Source organism: Martes martes (assembly GCF_963455335.1).
Source record: "Martes martes genome assembly, chromosome: 10".
In the NCBI taxonomy this organism is placed as follows: domain Eukaryota; kingdom Metazoa; phylum Chordata; class Mammalia; order Carnivora; family Mustelidae; genus Martes; species Martes martes.
The window spans coordinates 109,756,035-109,778,776 of record NC_137898.1 but is presented as its reverse complement, the minus strand read 5'-3'; positions in this window follow the sequence as shown (position 1 = coordinate 109,778,776).

The following is a 22,742-nucleotide window of genomic DNA, read 5'->3' as shown; positions in this document are numbered from 1 at the left end:
CGGAGCCCAGGGTCTGTGGTGACTTGAGACGCTCTGTGCCACACTGGCTGATTCACTGTTTCTCAGCTCACTGTTTTGTAAATGATTGGGCTTGTTTTTATAATTCCAGCGTTGGGCCCACTTGTTTGAAGCGGGGGGGATGCCGCAGAACCAGAACTCCAAACCCTCCGGCCGTAAAACAGAAGTGTGCTTGGTAAGTCCCCGGACCGATTACAGAAATGTTCTATGCCTCGTGCTACAGTTTTGCTTCTTCCTCTCCCACCTTAAATTTGGTGCCCTAAGAGGCTGTTTCTGTTTCTGTTGGTACTACCTGGTACCCCAAGTCCTACTGATTAGGTTCTTAGTTTTCTTCTGCTTTTCTGCGTCCTGGGTCAGCTGGAGCCTCGTTTGAGGTAGGACTCAGCGGCTGCCTTTGGTGATAAGAGGAAGCATTCGAAAGTATACGCTTAGATCCGTCAAAATTGACGATCACTGGCTCTGGTCACAGCGCAGTAGCATCATCTCTTTAAATAAAAAGCAGCCTCCACCTTCGTGCTCTGAAGTCTAGATGGAAAGCGGAGCCAGCGAGGGAAGACGGGGCCTCCTCTCCCGCTTTGGGTTCCTGGGGACACACAGAACACCTTTTTCAAGTCACATTACACAAAACATGTTTTCTCTGTTATTATTTTTAAATATATTGACGTAAATTTGGGGTAAAAAGATAAGAGAAAGTAATTTTTTTTTAAAAAAGTACAAGTTGATATTCTGCCGGGATTTTTGTGTGTGTGTGTGTGTACATCTCAGGCATCACTTTGAACAACTATCTATTTCCAACGCAGTTAAGAGTGTTTTACTCGATACAGTTTCCATTTGGTTTTAAAAAGCATGAATGCTTGAGTGAACACCGAATGGCTATTCTGCAAAATGAAAAGAAGTAGCTAATCACTTCTGGATGGCGTCTAACAGCGCTGGGCTGTTACTGTTGGAAACTACCATTGGGATGGAGGGATGGCCGCACAGCCCCATGAAGACCCAACTCCTTGGGCTATAAATGCTCTAAAAATGCGTGCAGAATGTGGAGAGCTGGAGAGCACGGGGTTTGCTTATTGAGCTGCGTTCCAAACTGGGTATGCCTGTGAGAATCCTATGCACGGGACATGCCCCCAGGCACCACGGGGGCCTTCCCTATGGATCCCAGCTTCCAGGGGTCTCCTGAACGCTCGGGGACAACGCAGGCTTTTTCCACCTGCATTACTGGTGTTATCTCCTAGTCTTACTGAAGTGCGACTGTTCATCATAGCGCGTCACTGGCTGTTTTCGCGGTAGGAGAATGGCAGTGGTGCTGGGGAGGGGAGCAGAGCAAGGCCTGGGCAGAAGGTGGGAGGGTGTGGCTCATAGAACGGGATACTGTTTAAGGGAATGGAACAGGAATCCCTTTAAGATAGGAAGGATGGGACTTCTCTCTTGTGTGTCCAAAGAGAGCAGGCAAGGGCCTCTGGGTTCCCTACCCCCATCTCTGCTCTTAAGATTCCTGATTACATGCCTTATTTTTCAGAGACTTTATTCTCTGAAAAATTGCCGGGGGGGGGGGGTCTCCACACCATTGCTCATGCCGATTTCTCAGCTTGGACTGCACTGACATACTTTTGACTCTCTGCCTCTTCCTAGGAATGATCTAGCACTCAAAGTCCAGCTCACGCGTCCGTTCCCTGTGATGTCTTCCTTGATTCTCACAGGCAGAAAAGGCTCCCTCTCAGAAATTCCGCGACACGTGGTATCACTCCTTGATCATTTATCACATCTTGCCATTTAGGTAGATGCTATCACAGTGTATGTATTTTTCTGCGACTTCCTTTCCCTCGGTCTTTTGTTTTTGACATTCATCCGCAGTGATGTGCGTAGCTGTAGTTCATCTCCTTCCCAGCTGTCTTGCCGAAGTTTATGGAGATAGTCTGTGTTTGCTGCTAAAAGTTTTGAACTTTTTCATATAATCTACTGGAAACTGAGTCTTGTGTATGAAGGGAAGAAGTCAAACTTAATTTTCTTCTAGATGGATAACCAGTTGTAGTAATGCCAGCTTTTAAATAGTTCCTCTTTCCCCACTCACCTGTAGGGCCACCTCCCTCATGTATGAAGTGGTGACGTGTGGATGGCCCTCTCTTTTTTCTGCTTGGTCCTTGGTCTGCTTGTCTCTTCCTGTACCAGTGCTGCGCTGACTCTATTACTATAACTTTAAAATAGGTTTTGGATATTGGATATGGTGAGTTTTCCTCCTCCTCCTTGTTCAGGACTATTGTGGACCTTTGTTTCTTATATAGTTTTAGATTCAGATTATTAGCATCCACAAAACCAAACAAAAATTTCAAAAATTAGCATATTTATTATAATAACATTGAAGCTATAGATCAATTTAGGAAAACTGATATCTTATGATACTGAAATTTCTTACCTATGAACATACTTCTCCCCATCTGTTTCGGCATTTTCAGTGCCTTTCAAGAAAGTTTTTAAATTTTTGCCATAATTTTTCGTGCTTAGATTTTTTCCTAGGTGACTTTGCTTCCTGTTGCCATAGTAAAGATTATTTTAATATTACTTTTTCTCTTTGTTGCAGGAACATAGAAATGCAAGTAATTTTGAATATTGATTTTGTATTAATTCACTTAACCTAACTCTCTTATCAGATGTAATTTGTTTATAGTTGCTTTTGGGTTTTCTCTGTAGAAATGATTAATTTATGAATAATTTATTTTTTCATTCGGTAGACATTTATTGGATGTCTACAATGTACTAGGCTCTATTCTAGGACTATTCTAGGAAGTTAACAAAATAAACAAAACTCCTTGCCTTAAAGTAGCTTAGTAGACCATTTCTCCCCCAGTCCTTGTACCTTTTATGGCTGGGAAGGAAAGGTTAGCAGCTGGTATGTGACCCATCCTGTTCACGAAGAGAGGAAAGAAAAACTCAGGAGAATTAAATGGCCTGGTCAAATCCCCTTGTAAACATAATATAGATCTCCTCCTTATATGTGGGCTGCTTTTATTAAGGTATGTCTGATCTGTGTAGGTTGTTGATGATAAACAAACCAGTTGTTTGCAGATTTTGATGGCATGGCCCCCGGGAAAATGTCGGTATCAGCCATGTAATTTCTGGTGTACAAAATGGAGATGTTTCATGAGAGAAATTTCTCCCCTTTGTGGAAATGATGTCCAGTGTGCATCCTTACAGAAGCCAACTTAAATCTAGACTGGGCAGTTTTCTGTCACAACACTGTGAGGAAAGAACTGGGAAGCTGTGATGATAGCTATCAGAATTCTCCATAATTGCCCTGCTTCTTGTGGCTTCCTGTGTTCTTTGAATTATTAATAAAGTTTGATATTGGGTAGAATCTCTGATTTTTGTGAGTTTGACTTGATAAATGGACAAGACCACAAATGGTCATCACGGTGCCTTATCTTCCTGTAATGAGGTAGGATACTAGTGCCTGTCCATGTGGTTCCTGATTTTATATAGGATATGTTTAATGTTCCTGCTTTTAGAATCTTTTCTATATGTTTTGGGTAGATATTCTTAGTGAGTCAAGGAAATTCCCTTCTATTTTTTTTCTTTTTATACTCATGAATAGGTATTGGATTGCTTTGAATGAGTTCTCTCCATCTGTGAAATGATGAATTTTTCTCTTTTAATCTGTTAATGGGGCGAATTGTATCATTAGATGTTAAATCAAACTTGCACTGCTGGAATTGACTCACACTGGTCATGATGCGTGTACTAGTCAGGGTTCTCCAGAGAAACAGAACCCACAGAATATATATAGATACATATAAGAGGAAATGTGGTATAGGAATTGGCTCATGTGGTTAGGGAGGCCGAGAAGTCCCATGATCTGTTGTCTACCAACTGGAGAGCCCTAAAAGTTAGCTGTGTAACTCAGTCCAAAGGCCTGAGAACCAGGGAAGCCCATAATACTTTAAGATCCAGAGTCCAAGAGCCTAAGAACTAGGAACTCTGATTTCAGAGGGCAGGTAAAGACGGATGTCCCAGCTCAAAAAGAGAGAGTTAGTTCATTCTTCTCTCACCTCTTTGTTCCATTTTGGCCCGCAGTGGATTGGATGGTGTCTGCCCACATTGGCAAGGGTGGACCTCTTTACTCAGCCCACTAAAATCAAATGCTAATCTCTTCCAGAAACATCATTATGGACACACCCAGAAATAATATTTGCTAGCCACCTGGGCATCCCTTAACCCAGTCAAGTTGACACATAAAATTAACCATCACAGGATGCCTGGATGGCTTAGTGGGTTAAGCCTCTGCCTTTGGCTCAGGTCATGATCTCAGGGTTCTGGGATCGAGCCCTGCATTGGGCTTTCTGCTCGGCAGGGAGCCTGCTTCCCCCTCTCTCTCTGCCTGCCTTTCTACTTGTGATCTCTCTCTCTCTCTGTCAAATTAGTAAATAAAATCTTTAAAAAAAATTAACCATCACAATGTATATCTAATATATATTACTGGGTTCAATTTGTAGGTGATATAAATATATGTATATCTAGGAGAAAGTTTTTTCTGTTCTCATATTTTTCTGATTTTGGTAGCATGGTGATATATTCTTGACTGTAAATTGGGAATATTTCTTTTTTTTAATTTCCTAGAGGAGTTTTTAAAATATTCCATTTATTTTTCTTTCTTTGTGAGAAGATCATTAACTACTAATTTAATTTCTTTAATGGTTATTAAAGAATCATCTAATCATTTAATGATTAGAAAGGCTGGTCAGGCTTTCTGGCTTTCTATTTCTTCATGAGTCGCTTATGACACATTGCTTTTTTTCTAGGGATTTGTCAGTTTTATATAGAAGTTTACTGGCTGAAGTCATTATCTTTTAAACTCTCTGCTCTGTCTGTAGCATGGTCCTCTTTCAGTTTTGCTATTCTCTTCTTCTGTCTTCACTCTTTTTTACTTGATTATTCTAACCAGGGGCTTAACAGTTATTTGTATTCTCAAGTATCTTTTGGATTTTTGGGTACTCCATGATGTATCTCTGCTTTCTCTGTTGTTTATTTCTGCTCTTACATTTATTACTTCTTTCTCTTTGGGCATTTTCCCTTTTTTTAATTCTTAAAAGACATGGATATTTATCAGAATTACAGTTTTTGGGGGGCCATCTCGGTGGCTTAGTTAAGTATCCCACTCTTGATTTCAGCTCAGGTCGTGATTTTAGGGTCATGAGATTGAGCCCTGTGTTAGGCTCCATGCTGAGTTTGGAGCCTGCTTGAGATTCTCTTTCTCCTTCTGCCTGCCCCCCACCCCACCCCACCCCACCCCACCCCACCCCACCCCACCTGACTCCTGCTCTGTCTCACAAAACAAAACAAAACAGTTTTTTTTGAAGAGCTTGTGTCAATGACATGCCAATAAGATGGTTCAGAAATCACCAGGACAGGGGTGCCTGGGTGGTTCAGTCGGTTAAGCGTCTGCCTTTGGCTCAGGTCATGATCTCAGTGTCCTGAGATCGAGCTCCACATTGGGCTCTCTGCTCAGACAGAAGCCTGCTTCTCCCTTTCCCTCTGCTGCTCCCCCTACTTGTGCTCTCTCTCTCTCTCTGTAAAATAAATAAATAAAATCTTAAAGAGAAGAAATCACCAGCACATATGCTTGTTAGATTCTAGAAAGTCTTATCTAGAAAAATTGTGCTGTTTTAAATTTTTTTCTGGGGTAGACATTCAACTTTAAAATTTTCAGCCTTTCTTCTATAAGCATGCAAAACTATAAATTTCTTCAAATTATTTTTTTAACCTTCCACAAGTTTTGATATGTATTATTAATACTATTTAATTCTAAATACATTTTAATTTCCATTATATTTTCTTTGACTCATACATTATCTGGAAATACTTTAATTTCCAATCATAAGAGGCTTAAATTATCTTGTAACTGACTTTTAATTTAATTGTGGTCAGAGAATATGCTGTGTGTGATAGGAATAATTTGAAATGTATTGAGACTTATTTTATGGCCTGATTTGAGACAATTATTATAAATGTTCAATGGATCTTGAGGATAACATGTATTTCCTATTGTTGGATGCATAGCCCTACAAATATCCATCAAATTGAACTTGGGATGTAATTTTTGTCTGCTTGAATACTGATAATTGAGAGAGGAATGTTAAACTCCTGGTATGATAGTATATTTATACATTTTTGACATTCTGTTAACTTTCACTTTATGTCATTTGAAGTTATTTTATTGGTTGCATATATGATCCTTATTTTTTGGAAATTTTTATCATTGAGCCATGACACTTTATAAATGCTATTTATCTCAAAATTAAGTTTTCTGACATTATTTGTTTCCTTTTGATTAGTACTTATCTAACGCATCTTTGTTGTATATAAAATTTTTCCAGGGGTGCCTGGGTGGCTCAGTCATTAAGTGTCTGCCTTGGTCTGAGGTCATGATTCTGGGGTCCTGTTATGGAGCCCCATGTCAGGCTCTCTGCTCTGCAGGAGGCCTGCTTCTCCCTCTCCCACTCCCCCTGCTTGTGTTCCCTCTCTTGCTGTGTCTCTTTGTCAAACAAATAAATAAAATCTTAAATTTTTTTTTCTGTTTGTACCTTTTATATCTATATCTTAGGAATAACATTTAGCTGATTAAAAAAATCTGACAATCTCAATTATGAATTACATTTACATTTATTATTATTATGGATATATTTGGACTCATTTTTACCAATTTATATTGTGCTTTCTATTTGATCCTGGTGTTCTGTGCTGCTTCTTGTCCCATTTTTGACCTTAGTTTAGATTGTTTTTTCTTGTTCAACCTCCATCCCCCATCCACCTCTCCCTGTACTTGTTAGGATTATACACACTACGTATCTCCTTTTCCTGGTTTTCCTTGTAGGCTGAAAGTTTAAAATTAGCTTCTGAATTTCTTGAATAATGTAAGGGTCTTATGGTTGTTTATCTTTGATTATCCCTGTCTGGGCTTATGTGCTGTTGTTATTCAAGATTTTATTTCTAGCATTAAAAAAAAAGTTTTGCCATTTAAGTATTGTTACTGTATTACACAGAAAGATTTCTCAGATTTGTCTGCATCCTTACTGATTTCTTTGCTCCAATCTTTATCTCAAATCTTACTTTTTGAATCGTTTTCCTTCTTTTTGAAGTTTATCATTTAGAAGGTATTTTTTTGAGCATTAGTGGTAAGCTATCACAGTTTATGGTTATCTAAAAATGTCTTTATATCACCTTCGTTCTTCCAAGTCTTCCTGAGTATGTAATTCTAGAGTTACAGGTATTTTCATTCAACAATTTGACCATTACATTAGATTCTGGCTTCCAGTAATACTCTTGAGAAGTTTGATGTCAGTCTGGTTTTCATTTATTTAAAAATCACCTGAGGGTGTGTATGGCTATTTTTAAGATATTCTTCTAAGATGTTTAAATGATCATTCATCTTCACCAATTCCATTTTAATATTTCTGTCTCTGATATTCTGTGTTACTCATTGTAATTCATTGGGATTCCTGATCCTAAAAATTGTATTTCACAAATTCTAAAGAATTCTTTGTTATTCTCTCCTCAAACGTTTCATCTCCTCCTTCTGTGCTTCGGCTTCATTTCTGAAACATCAGTAAGATCTATTCGATTCTTTCACTTTATCCACTGTGTCTTAATTTTTTAAAATTTTTTTGAAATCTCCCTATAATTTGTTTTAAATTATGGATAAATTCTTTAATTCTCCTTTCCAATGTTAATTATCTTTTCACCTATATCTAATTAGATTCAAAGTCTAATTTTAGACTTTTAGTCTAATATGTATCTATATCCTATTTGTGAAATTTAAGACTTTGGTAATTACATATTTTATTTCTAATATTTTATTTGGTTCTCTTTACAACCTGGTCATTTTTAGTAGTCTCTTATTGTCTTTTGACTCCATTAAAAAATGTCTTTACACATAATGTATGGAGTATTTTATATTCTGAATCAAGTAATTCTGAATATATGAAGTCCTTGGTGGGGGTGTTTATATCTTCTTTTTTTTTGCCCCTTGACTCTTGCTTTTAGTATTTTATTTCTTCGCTTGCTTAATGGTTTTTATTTTGAGCTCATTTTATTTTTAAACTTAGTCTGTGAGAAGTTTTGGGGTCTAGTTTTGGTGTCTTCACGCAGAAAGAATGACGTGTTTCTGCTGTGTACCTGAAAGTATTAACAGTCAGGATACAATTTTATTTACTCTATGGATTTAGGGCTACTCTGATTGTACTCAGGAGTGAGGAAACCTATGATTGTGGCTGTAAATTCTTAAGGGGTAGCTATCATCAATGGTAATCTTAGCTTTTTTTTTTTACTACCACAGCTGTAGCAGACAGAGCTAGGTTTCCTTGCAGGCTCACTGTCCTCCTGGGAGACGGCATTCCTGGCCGCCTCTCATTAATGCAGAAGTCTGGATTCCTTTGGTGATGCCCATACACCCTACTTGGAGTGTTTTTGAGTGCATGAAACAGAGAGGGTTATGAATGATTACAATTATATTGAAGTACAGTTTTTATAGCCTAAATGCATTCCCTCCAAATTCACATGTTAAAAAATAACCCACAGTGTGATATTTCAAGATAATACCTTTGGTGACTAGGTCATGAGAGCAAGGGCATTAGTGCTCTTTATAAAAGAGACCCCAAAGGGGCCTTTGCTTTCTCCTGCTGTGTGAGACCATGGACCTCTTTGAACCAGGAAGCAGGTTCTCACCAGACACCAGATCTGCTGGTGCCTTGATCTTGGACTTCCCAACTTCAATAAGTGTGAGAAATAAATTTCTGTTGTTGAGAAGCTATCATATTTGTTATGTAAAGGAGTCATTGTATATAAGTCTATGGTATTTTGTTATAGCAGCCAAAAGGGACTGAGACAGTGGTTACCAAAACACTACAAAACAAATGCGTGATACATTAATATATGGGCTTTTTAAAAATAGATTTATTTATTTTTGGAAAGAATACACAGATGTGATGGGGAGGGGCAGAAGGAGAGGGAAAGAGAATCTCGAGAAGACTCCTCCCTGAGCACAGAGCCTGATGCAGGGCTCGATCTCACCACCCTGAGATGATGACCTGAGCTGAAATCAAGAGTCAGACACTTAATGGCCTGAGCCACCAACCCCCCGGTGCCCCAACGTATGTGCTTCTTTGTTCATGTGCTAAACAGTGGGATCTGATGATCTCTCTGCTGTCATCGCAAAACAGTCATAAGGAGCATAAACATTAAGTTATTGGCAACAGTGGAAATCTGTGATTTTTATTGGAGGCAAAGACATGGTTATTGCTCAGACTGCTGTGATGTGTTGCTTTCATTTGGTAATTAAAGAAATTGTAATTAGAGATACATGAAAATACGTAATCTTTTCCCCAACCAAGCACATGGATTCTCACGAAGACCTTGAGAGCCCACAGACCCCAGGTTCAGATCCCCTGGGACGACTAATCTTGCCTTTCTTTTTTTGCTCAAAACTCTGGGCTCTTGGTCTTTGCACTTTCGTCCCAGTTCCTCCGGCTTTTGCCTAACAGGTCAGGCTCTGGTTTCAACCCCACCTTTCTTTTCCTCTCTCTGTAAGGATTCCCTTACTTTCTCAGAGGTCAACAATATGTTTTAAAGTTTGCTTCTGTTACTTCTGCAGAAACTTCTTACTCTTCTTTATATAAATATGGCAGAGTCTCCACACTGGCCAAAAATAGGATTGTAGGCTTCTTCCCTTAATATCAGATCATAGAGGACAGAGGCTTTTCTTTTTGCTGTTTGTTAAACCTGCTGCAGTGAACAAAGTGTCTACACGTATTAGATTCTCAGTAAATATCTGTCGAATGGATAAATAAATCCATGAGTGCTGGACTCCAAGATTACCTCTGATTTCTTCCTTCCCAGAGCCGGCTGTGTGAACTGTTCAAGGAATTTGATAGTTCAAGGTTCTAAGATGCAGTCCTCCTGTGAATACTATGTGACCCGTGTTCACAGCGAATATTCTAACTACAGATCTATATATAGAGATAATGAGTGAAGCATATACTAGGCATGGCTATATATAGATTTATCCCGCTCCAGACAGCGAGGGAGATGAGAACAGAGCTCTTACACAACTTTAGAAAGTTGGTAACATTTTCTGCATTTTTAATTGCTCTAATAAAATCATTTTTTTTTTTTTACACAGAATCATTTTACAAGATTGTCAGACACTTGGCTTTAAGTACCACACTTCTGTCTGAAGATGGATTAGTTTTCATTTTTGTTTAATATCTCAACCTCAAGGGCAGAATTGGCCAGACTTCTCACTACTTCTGCTCCATTCTGTGCTGTTGCCAGACAAAAGATGATGGGCTATAAATCAAACTTTGGGGCAACTTTAGTAGCAACGTAACTGTTTCCCCAACTGTCATTATTTCAAGCTGCTCTTCAGAATAAGCAAAAACACCCGGATGTGTTAGTGACATTTTCCGTTATATGAAAGCTTAAAATTGAGTCCTTGCTATGTTTGGCTCCCACTGTAATTAGTCTTTCCTTTATAAAACATCGTTCCTCCATTACTCCTCTGCCATTTGTTGACAGCAAATTATATATTCCTTTTAGCATCGCATTCACCTTTTATCTTCCAAAATGTGGCGCTGAATAAGAAAAGGACATTTTGTTCAGAATGTGCAGTGTTCTAGAATGCCAAGTCTCTATAGAAAGAAGAAAAATGGGAGCACAAGCAGAGAGACCACAATAGAGCCATTTTGGATTTATTATGTTCAACACAACACACTTGGGTACGTACATACACATCCGTTTTGGAGTGGGGAACCATGGATATAGCTCACACATCCCTTTAACGAAAAGGTTAGGAACGAGCCTTTTTCTCTTTATTGCCAAGTACATATTTCCCTCCCACTGTTGTGGGAGTTATACCGGCAATAGTCATGATTAAAAAAAACAAAACAAAACAAGGATAAAGGGGAAAGCTGGCAGCATCTCCTTGGATTGAGTTTTGGAAGATGAATGACTGATCTTTAGTAAATAGTGAATAATTGAAAAATGAGCAAAATATGTGGATATTTGTTGCAGGTTGAATTGTGTCCCTGTAAAATATATATATTGAAGTCCTAACTTCCAGCACCTGTGATTATGACCTGATTTGTAAACAAACAGTCTTTAAAAATGTGATCAAGTCAAGTGAGGTCATACTGGATTAGGGTGGGCCCTCCTTCCGTGACTGGCATCCTTACCAGAAGAGGGAGATTTGGACACAGCACAGGCACACAAGGGACAAGGCCATGGGGAGGTGGAGGCAGGGATAGGAAGGATTCATCTATAAGCAGTGGAACACCAGGGATTGCCTGCAACTGTCAGATATCAAAGAAGGAACGCACCCAGCAGACACCTTGATTTCTGCCTTCTAGCCTCCGGAACCATGAGAACAAATGTCTGTAGTTTTAGGTTCCCCAGTTGGTGGTACTTGGCTGTAGCAGCTCTAGGAGACTAATACAGTATTTAAGTAAAGTGCTTTCTGGATTTCAGTGACTTTTCAAAAAAAATTCTCTTTGTCTTTTTAGTATTAGATGGCAGTATACATATTAAATCATGAAATTAAGTGAGATCTTGATCCTTTCTAAATTCTAGGAAATCTCCACCTTTCTTTTTGTAAAATTGAAATAAAATTTGACACATACCATTATATTAGTTTCGAATGTACAACATAAGGATTTGATAGTTGTCTGTATTGGGAAATGGTTGCCACAGTAAGTGTTGGTAACATCCATCACCATATATAGTTACCATTTTGTTTCTTTTGGTGTGAACTTTTAAGATCTACTCAGTGTGGCAAGTTTAAAATGTACAAGCAGGTGTTAACTGTAGTCACCATGCTGTATTATCATACTTCTCCAGGCCTTATTTATTATGTAATGGGAAGTTTGAACCTTTTTCTCCCTCTCACCCACCTCTGGCAACTCCCCATCTGTTTTCTGTATCTGTAAGTTCCGTTTCTTTTTTTCTTTTCTTTTAGATTTCGTAGATAAGTGAAAGCATATGGTATTTGTATTTCTCTGTCTGACTTATTTCTCTTAGCATTGCCTTCAAGATCCATCCATGTTGTTGAAAATGACAGAATTTCAGTGATTTTTGATAATTCTTTGTATTTATTGATTTTTTGTTTGGTCTAAACCTAGAAAGCCAACTTTTTTTAATTTAAATGCATTTCTTATTATGTTCAATTAACCAACTTATAGTACACCATTCGTTTTTGATGCAGTGTTCAATGATTCATTAGTTACACATAACTCCCAGTGCTCATCACATCATGTGCCCTCCTTAATGCCCATTATCTGGTTACCCCATCCCCCCACCTCCCTCCCTTCTATAGCCCTCAGTTTGGTTCCTGGAGTCCAGAGTCTCTCATGGTTTGTCTCCCTCTCTGATTGTTTCCCATTCAGTTTTCCTTCCCTTCCCCTATGATCCTCTTCATTATTTCTTAAGTTCCACATATGAGAGAAACCATATGATAATTGTCTTTCTCTGCTTGAGTTATTTCACTTAGCATAATCCCCTCCAGTTCTGTCCATGTTGGTGCAAATGGTGGGTATTCATCCTTTTTGATGGCTGAGTAATATTCTGTTGTATATATAAATCACATCTTCTTATCCATTCATCTTTTGAAAGATGTCTTGACTCCTTCTACAGTTTGTAGAAATCCAACTATTAGGCCCCAAGGCCCACTGGTCTTTTTGGGTTGTTGCTACATTCACTTACTTTGTCTTCTTCTTAATATTAAATATATATATGTATTTGTACAATATATATATGTACAATACATATACAAATATATATAATACAAATATATATTTGTACAATATATACAATACAAATATATATTTGTACAATATATATATGTGTTGAAAACCAGCCATCCTCACTCCTGCTTGCTTCCGGTGCCCCTCCCCCACTCTGAAGGGATTTTCAAACTCCTCCCACAGTTGCCTTACACATCATCCCACCTATTGGAAAGGATCATTCTGTGAACAAATAAAAATGAGAAAAAGAAACGTGGGCACAGTTACAAATGTTAAATAAAAATAATGGGCACATGTGAATTTCTGAGGACTTTTGGGTAATCTGTGTGTTGGCCTGTGGGCTAAAGTAAAGCATTGTTTGTACCCTATTGGCCATTTCCAGGCCAGGTGTTACCACGGCTCCCCATCTCTGTCCCAGAATACTCTGGGCTTATCTCTTTTAAAGCGCTACATTCTAGAGCAATGGTGCTTTTTTTTTTTAACAAAGTTTTTATTTAACTTCCAGTAACACACAGTGTAGTATTAGTTTCAGTGTACAATATACTGATTCAACACTTCCATACATCACCGATGCTCATCAGAGCAAATGCCCTCCTTCATCCCCATCACCTGTTTCCTGCATTCCCCCACTCACCTCCCTACTGGTGACCAGCAGTGTGTTCTCTGTAGTTCAGAGTCACTTTCTTGGTTTGTCTCTCTTTTTTTTCCTCTTTGTTCATTTGTTTTGTTTCTTAGATTCCACATATGAGTGAAATCACATGGTATTTGTCTTTCTCTGACTGACTTATTTTAATACTCTCTAGCTCCATCCATGTCATTGCAAATGGCAAGATTTCATTCTTTTTTAACAGCTGAGTAATATTCCAGGATGTACGTGTGTTTGTGTATACACACACACATCCCACATCTTTATTCATTCATCAGTTGATGGACACTTGGGTTGTTTCCATAATTTGGATTGTAGATAATGCTGCATGTATCCCTTTGAATTAGTATTTTCGTATTTTTTGGGATATATACCTGGTAGTGCAATTGCTGGATTGTAGGTTAGTTCCATTTTTAACATTTTGAGGAACTTCCATCTGTTTTCCAGACTGGTTTCCCACCAGCAGTGCATGAGGGTTCCTTTTTTCTCTCCACATCTTCACCAGTACCTGTTGTTTCTTACAGAGTTGATTTTAGCTATTCGGATAAGCGTGAGGTGGTATCTCATTCTGGTTTTGATTTGCATTTCCCTGACGATGAGCGTCTTTTCACGTCTGTTGGCCATCTGAATGTCTTCTTTGGAAAAATGTCTATTCATGTCTTCGGCCCATTTTTCAGTTGGATTGTTGTGTTTTTTGGGTGTTGAGTTTTATGAGTTCTTTCTATATTTTGGATACTAAGCCTTTATTGGTATGTCATTTAAAATATCTTCCCCTATTCTATAGGTTGCCTTTTAGTTTTGCTGATTGTTTCCTTCACTGCACAGAAGCTTTTTATGCTGATGTAGTCCCAAGAGTTTATTTTTGCTTTTATTTCCCTTACCTCAGGAGACGCATCTAGAAAAAGTTGCTATGACCAGTGTCAAAGAAGTTACTGCCTGAGTTCTCTTCTAGGATTTTTATGGTTTCAGGTCTCACACTTACCACATCTTTATTAATTCATCAAGTGTCTTTAATCCATTTTGAGGTTATTTGGGGGTGTGGCTTCTTATTTAGCTAATTTTCTAACTCCGTCTCTGGTCTGTCTCTGCCACTAGAGTCTAAGGGCTTGGGGGCAGGTGCCATTTGCATTCCGTCTTTGAATGCTTTGTTTTCAGCACCCTGTCTGGCAAAGAACAGGCTCTCAGCCTTGGAACAACAGAGTCTCTGCCCTTAAGGGCCCTGTAGTGCAATCTGGCACCTCTTTCCTAAAGCAACATTGACAAATGGCAACGGCTTTCTATCAAGCCCACATTTGTTAATGCTGCTTTTAACAAAAGGTGCCAGCATGTCGTCCTGCCTCCTATACAGGACGGAAACAGAGCAAAGTCATCTACACAAAACATGACTTACCCGGAGCTAGGCCTCCGCGTCAGGGGAGCGAGACGCAAGAGAGAGGAGTCAAGAAATTTACAGGTGTGTTGAGGATACGGGAAATACGTTCCGATTTCTGGTTATTCATGTTCTTCTCCCCCACGGTCTCCCTAGCAGTGACTTCAGTTACCTGTGGGGGGCCTGGCTTTAAATTAGTGGTGGTGCTGCTCTTGACTTCTGGGAGCAGATCTGAGCTCCTCCATATTTTACCTGATCTGTCAGGTGTTGCCAGTAGCTGCAAATTAATCTGCCCTGTCCCCCCCACCCCCCGTCCTACCGTACTCGTTGGCCAGGATTTACTGGCTGTGGCCGTTCCGTGTGAACGTGCTTCCTGATTATTTATTTCCAGGAGGTGGCCTTCGCACAGGAGCTCCTCCAACCCTCTGTCCGGGCAGCCTTGCCCACCGGCTGCCGTGGCTGCCGCGGGCACCCTGCCAGCCGAGTGCTGCAGGCAGAGAATGGCTTTCTCTGTATCTTCTAATCCCCCTTCCCCTTCCCTGCCATGTGTATTTCCGTGATAAATCACCCAAGAAAGATTTTCAGTGCGTTTTGACAGGATGAAACTGTGTGATTTGGCTTGATCTCGTTAAGAGCCCCGTAGCCAAATCCCTCCAAAGCACAGAAGACAAGGAAAGCTTGCAAACTGGATGGTTTGTCTTTCTCGCTGAGAGGGACACACTGAACGACCTTAACTGACACTGCTGGCTTCCTGTCCTTGACCTCAAGGAGAGAGGGAGAGAAGGAGGTTCCCTGCAGATGCTCACCTGCAAAGTCCTGGTGGAAGTGATGTGGAGGTCAGTGCAGGCTTTCCAGGACGGGGCACGCACACAGGTTTCTAAGGACCATCCTAGCCCTCTCATTCATTCATTCATTCATTCACTCATTTCACAAACATGTCAGTGCTAAATGTAATAGGTGGTGTGCTAAATAATAAATAAGACAAAAATCCATGCCCTCAAGTAGCTCGTGGCATGGTAGGGAAGAGACATACAGATGGATAATTAGACATCAGTGTGTGAAATGCAGTGGTATAAGAAAGCCCGCAGTATTACAGTGAGTAAGGACATCTCACTGCGTCTGGAAAGGTGGTAATGAGGACGAGCTTCCCGGTGGAAGTGATGCTGAGACTGGTTTCATAGGAGGCACAGGTGTGAGCATGGTGGATCTGGGGTGGTGGAGGTGGGAGGTCTTGGGCAGAGAGGGCAGCCATGAGAAAAGGCCTCTGTGCCCATCCCTGTTGTCTTCGGTTGCAAGATTTGCTCATAGACTGTGATTCTCCTCTTTGTTTCTTTTGTGTTTTCCATCTTGAGATGTGTGTTCACTGTCCTCCCTGATTCTGTGTGGATTTCTTTGCAGGGACCGAATTTCTGCATTCTGCTTAAATGATCTGGACCATCTTCAGCCCACTCCTTGATTTTAGGTTCACCTCTGTCCTCTTGATACGGACAGCTTGTGGTGATTCTTAGGGAATTCATAACCAGTTAAAGGACCAAGCATACTTCCTCAGAAACATGATGGCAGTGCCCTCTGTCTAGGTTGACAGGAAATTTGAAGTTGGGTTTGTGTTTTCTCCATGTTTTTATTCCCAACTGCCCTGTGCATAAGAGGGGGAGAAGGACAAGTGGGTGGCCCAGCTAACAGGCGTCCTGTGTATTCAGGGTCTTTTATTATTCTGTGTCTTCAAAGAACAGGGAACAGTGGTACGCACACCATTTTATGAAAACTCAACTTACCGGCACAGTCCGAAGGAGCCTGTAGGATTTGAGAGAGCCCACATGGTCACGTGACCGCTAGCGCATGTGACACGGAGGCCATCGCAGAGTGGAGTGGGCCCACCGGAAGTAAAGGCAGGAGCCGTGAGCGCAAAGGCCGCGGGCTGGATAATCAGAGCAGGGATGGTGATGGAGATGGAGTGCTCTTTATCCTGTCCACAGGGGCTCACGTTTAGGGCTCTGCCTTGGCTAGACAGGAAGAAGCTTCTTCTGTGTGTGTGAGAGAGGCGGGAATGCTTTCTCCAGGCGGTTAGCTTAAAAAGAGTGCAGTGTCTTGGCTTTACGGAAATGCCAGAAAGGACGATGAAGTGTCTAAAGGTCTGACCAAAGCCAGGGTGGTGAACGACGTTTTCTTCATCAGGATGGATGCCCGAGTATGCTGAGCCCCTGAGAATGCTTTGTCCTTTGTACATGGGGATGGAGCCTCTGGGCACCATTAGTTCCTCATAATGGCAATAAGACCACCTTACATTTGCATGGCACTCGGGAGGTGAACCTTGCTTTTATGCATGTGATTCAAGTTATAGAGGGAACTTCTTTTGGGGGCAGGGTTGGCGGGGCGGGGTGGGGGGAGATTTCCAAAGGAAGAGTGAGTGTGTGTTTCTGTCCTTCAGGAAATTTAACCATCAGCTGAGGCTTAGTCCCTGGAGTCTGATTCTGGCTCAGCTTCAGCAGCTCTCAGGAGTGTGAGCTTTCTTGGCTCTCCCCTGTCACCCTGGGCCCCAGTTGTCATCCCAAGGAGAATCTGGAATCTGAGTCCTTCCTGGAAAAGCCCGAGACTCTGCATTCAACCCCACCATAGTGGCACGTGGCTTCTTGCAGTCTTGGCTCCTGCCCTTGGTGGCTGTGATTCTAGAACCTGCTTGCAGAGAGCAGAGCATCATCCTGTCACTGATTGGACGGCTGCCTGCTGCTTGCTCCCTCGGATCTTGGTTCCGGAGCCTCCACCACTGAGACCCGTCTCTGTCACTGGACTATGTCCTGCATCTTTCTGTAGCCTTTGTCAGTGTGGCCATCACTAACTTGGATGATGGTCATTCCGCTGTAGTCTCCCTGTGGTGCCCGTTGCTACTGTAACCACCATGGCTACCGGTTTATGCCTCTTTGACACCTGTGATGTGTAGGCAGCTGTCTGACTGAGTTCTGTGCACAACTTGTATCTCTTGGATTTGTCCCATTTTTAGGCCCTCAGGGCCAAGAGAAAGAGGGTCTTGTGACATAGCTATCCCAGTTGCCACTGGACTTTCAAAGATAACCATCCTGGCGGAAGTGAAGGGCAACACTCCCCCCTTTCCCTCAACCAACCCACACTTGATGGAGAAAACTTAGTTGAACCCGGGAAGACCTAGGGCAAATTTTAGTTATGCGCTCTTTCAATGCAAGAATATATGGTTGTCATCCTGTTTCTTGATCCTGCCAGCAGGAGGGAATAATAATAGCTTCCTCCCAAGAGCAAGGCAAATAATATGCATTTATTCTAATGATCACAACCACCTTCCACAGACACCGTGTCTGTGGTACAGATGAAGACCGGTTCAGAGAGGGAATGTGATTGGCCCACATCACAGAGAGAGTAAGGGGCCTAGAGCTGGGTATTATGCTCAGATTTTTCTGGCCTCTAAGCCTGTGCACTTTCCTCTCTATGGGGTTTCTTTTCTCCTTCCTTTCTGTAGTCAACGGAGAGCCCGCCCCAGGAGAGGCTTCTGAAGCAGGTCATCCGAGGCCAAGTCATCTGTTTGGCCTTAATCATCTTGATAGGTGTTCATTATCGTATTTGAGCCTCAGAAAACCTGTGAAGTTGGTAAGACAGTTAAGTATGAGAATAGTAATTGTCAATTGAGGAGACTGGAACTTAGAAGGTTGAATGAGTTCCCTTATGAGGTGATAGAGAATAGGGTTACTTCTAGGTTCTCTGGGTCAAATGCCTGTGAATTTTGAAGTAGTCTCATTTTAAATCTGATTACAAACATGACTTCTACTTCTGATGGAAGGGAAAAAAAACCCCGCAGGGAATAAAGTAAGGGTCACACATAAATCTGACTTTGAAAGAGCCCGTGTCCTCCCATCTGCCTATGTCTGTGCAGGGGTGTTTCCGTGCAGGGGTGACCCCGTGTACTCTGGGACATGACTGTGCCCAGCCACGACCTGACGGCGTGGGGTGGCACACTGAGGAGGGTGACCAAGAATTACCTACCTTTCCTCCATGCGACCCTCACTAGCGTCTTCTCAGATTTGATCCTCCATCCCGACATCTTCTTCAGCCTTTTCTCTTGTCTCTGAAGAAGGTTCTACCCAGAACTGCTCAGGACGAGTGACTGCCATGATGCTGTCCCAGCTAGGCCGTTGACCGCGACTTGGGTGGTTTATGCTCACTGAGGGTGCCAGGAGTTTCCTTGGGTAGAAGGGATCAAAGAAACAGTATGTTCACCTCCTTTAAAGCCATTTACCCCCCTTAGACCTTGAGGGAATGATTATGAGTGTCTTCAGAAAGTTGTCTCACTAAGGAAGAAACACTTTTATAATTAAATTAGATCGTGTTGGGCCAAACGGAGAGCGAGAAGTTCTTTTTGTTTGCCGTCAACTGATCCATTTACTGGAGGGCAGTGACCTTCGCCTCCTCTGCTGAGATGTGCCGGGATCAGGGCTGGGGACTCCCCCAGGGTCAGCGCGGCAATGGAGGGTATAGGAGAGCAGCCTGAGGAGGCAAAGGGCGAGTGGTCCGAGCAGGCCCCTGGGTTGGAAATCTGATTTCTCACTTGTGTAGCTCACCGGTTTCTTACAGTCCCCATTTCTTTACTTGCTCCTGTTTGGCTTTGCGGAATGTAGTAGAATATGTTGATGACTGCCTGGAATTCTGAGCTTATCAAATTCACACAAAGACTCAGAAACACATTGATAAAAAATGGAGATTTCTGAGGTAGAGCATCTGATGGAAAGTAAGTTTTACGTTCTCATAGCTCTTTTGCAGGCTGGGCTTGAACTCACTGAAAAGCAGCCCGACTCTGTGTCTGGGCACTTCTGTCTCTGTTTCTCCTTCTGCCCTTTAGCCTTCCTGTTCTGCGCCCACTTCTCAACCTCAGCCTGAGAAAAGAGCAGGGCTCCTCAAACCTCACTGTGAGAGCTGGTCTCCCAGAGATCCTGAGAAAGTGCAGATTCTGAGTCACCAGAAAGGGAGATCCCGGGGGGCGTGGCCACATGCGGTGAGCACCACACCGTGAGGTCAGGCCTGGGTTCTGAGCCTCTCTGGGGTTAGGACAGCCTTAAAGAGGCTGCAAGCTTGGCTGCAGACCAGCCCCAGCGACTGGCTCTACAAGACTTGCATCAAGCTGGCGTGGGCTCAGGGTGACCCAAAGGTGTCAACACTGAAGGACAGAAAAACCATTTGCCCCACTTCCTCATCTGCGTGGAGCTCTAATGTGGCTAGACTCAGGCCCAGGGCTTTCTCTGTCCCCTGTGACCCCACCGGGCCAACCCTGCAGCAGTTACTGCTTCTGAGGTCTTCGCTTCTGGAGCATTCCCGCAGCCGTAGGGAGGGACACAGACCGCACATGCTTTCCTGCCTGCGTTCTCTCCCTGGCCTGGCGTCTTGTGGCGAGAGGACCCCTTTCCTCTAGTTCTGGGGACACGAGAGCAGTGCTTATGGGACAGTGACAGCACGGGCTGGAGTGAAACGGAAAAGGTGGAATCTGCTGGCGTGATCACTGAGCTGCTCCGGCCGATACCGACTGGCTTGACTGTTTTTCAGCAGTTGGAGACAAACTGTTTGGATTATTTCCACCTCCCCCAGCCCCTTGACAGTCTGTTCTTCCGGGCTTGTTACCTGACTGTGATTGGGGAAGTCTGGAATAGCGTGGGTCACCCTCTGTGATGACATGAATTTCTGTGTAATTAAGGTTTTAACCATTTATCCTTAAGCACCTTGGGTGCCCACCTGGCTCCCTGCCTTATCGGATCTTCCAGAAACCACGATGCTGGTTTTCCAGTTTAAAAGGGCCAGTCTTTAAAACCCGGGAACCTTGAGAAGGAGGTAAGATATAGAGTTTGGAGCTCAAAGTAACTGCTATGTCTTGGGCTGGCAGCTCTAGTCACCGAGTGTTAGTAGGTGTCTGCAGTGACCTGTACTGTGCTGTGTGATTAGTGTGAGCAGTTGTGTAGCTGGCTTCTGACAGACCTGGCATTGGAAGTGGCTTTAGGCCCTGGGTTTGATCAGTCTGTCCTATGAACAAATGGTAATAGTGGGTTGCTGCGTACCACGGCAGCTCTGTCTGTAGGCAATAGGATGCTTAAAAAAAAGAAAAAGATTTATGTATTTATTGTAGACAGAGCGCGTGCAGGAGAACGAGCAGGTGCAAGTTGGGGGAGGGGCAGAGGGAGAGAATCTCAGGCAGACGCCCTGCTGAGCGCCGACCTGATGTGGGGCTCAGTCCCAGGACCCGTGAGATCATGACCTGAGCCAAAACCAAGAGTGGGGTGCTTAACCGACTGGGCCACCCAGGTGCCCCAAAGGGATTTTTTTTTAATTTTTTTATTTTAATAAACATATAATGTATTTTTATCCCCAGGGGTACAGGTCTGTGAATCGTCTGGTTTACACATTTCACAGCACTCATCATAGCACATACCCTCCCCAATGTCCATTTCCCCACCACCCTCTCCCATCCCCCTTCCCCCCCGCAACCCTCAGTCTGTTTCTTGAGATTGAGTCTTTTATGGTTTGTCTCCCTCCCAATCCCATCTTTTCATTTTTTCTTTTCCTACCTCCCCCCAAACCCCCCCACCTTGCATCTCCACTTCCTCATATCAAAGAGATCATATGATAGTTATATTTCTCCGATTGACTTATTTCGCTAAGCATGATACCCTCTAGTTCCATCCACGTCGTCGCAAATGGCAAGATTTCATGTCTTTTGATGGCTGCATAGTATTCCATTGTGTATATATACCACATCTTCTTTATCCATTCATCTGTTGATGGACATCTAGGCTCTTTCCACAGTTTGGCTATTGTGGACATTGCTGCTATAAACATTCGGGTGCACGTGCCCCTTCGGAGCACCACGTTTGTATCTTTAGGATATACAAAGGGATGTTTTTATAGAGGAAACTGTGTGTATCTCCACAGGCAGGGCCGTGTGTGAGGGGCTTGGTGCGGGCTGGGCAGAATGGGAGCTGCCGCTGGAACGGAACCACGAGGCCGCAGCTGGTATTAGTGTGGCAGGGAAGGCTCAGAGAGGGATTGAATCATCAAAAGGGGGCCCCGAGCCCCACTGAGGGCTTAACCTTGAAGCAGGAGGAGTGCCAGTAACAACTTTTTGCCACTCTTACTGTGCTTCTCGTCAATTCCCCACAGGTAGCTACATTCCAAGTGGAACTCGCTGGTGAGTGTGTTTGGCGCGCCTAGCTGTGATTGTTAATGCCACACTGGAGTATACGCTTGGACGTGGCTGCAGGTTCCATTAACTGTGCTCAGGGACAAGGCGACTTGAGGGTGTGGGGCAGCCCAGTACTCTCTGTCTGAGGAGTCAGTCGTCTGGCCTCCAAAAAAATGGAGGCTGTGTTCATGTTTCTAAGAACTGAGCTGAGGCATGGATTAGCCTGGGGTCAGGTAGGGTTTTTTGTTTTGTTTTATTTTGAGATGATTTCAGGAAGCTGAAGAGAGGGAATGGGGTTAGTGAGAAATGGCCAGAGAGAGCAACACCAGCTGCATCGTGGAACTGCTTCCCCTTGTGGGCGGTGGGACACGGAGGGAGCCGAGGAGAACGCACTACGCTGTCTCTCCACAGCCTGAGAAAGTGGACTCTTCCCCACCGGCCCCTGATCTCAGTGGCTGCGGGCAGCTCTCTCTCTCCTAGGCTCCATCTGCACAAGGACAGAGGGACTTTCTGAACCTTTGGAGAGAGTCCTGAAGCAGAGGAGCCCTGGAAAGTCTGAGGGGGGACATAGGTGACAGCTCCGAGCTGTCCACCGCAGCCATATTGAAGTCAAATAGTCTCTGTGGGGCAGGGAATGTGGGTGGGCCCCAGAGTTTCCATTACAGCCTGTTAGTTACATAAACTCTGACCCTGACTTTGGATTTCTGAGATCCATGAAGTCAGCAACTGATTTGAAGAATAAAC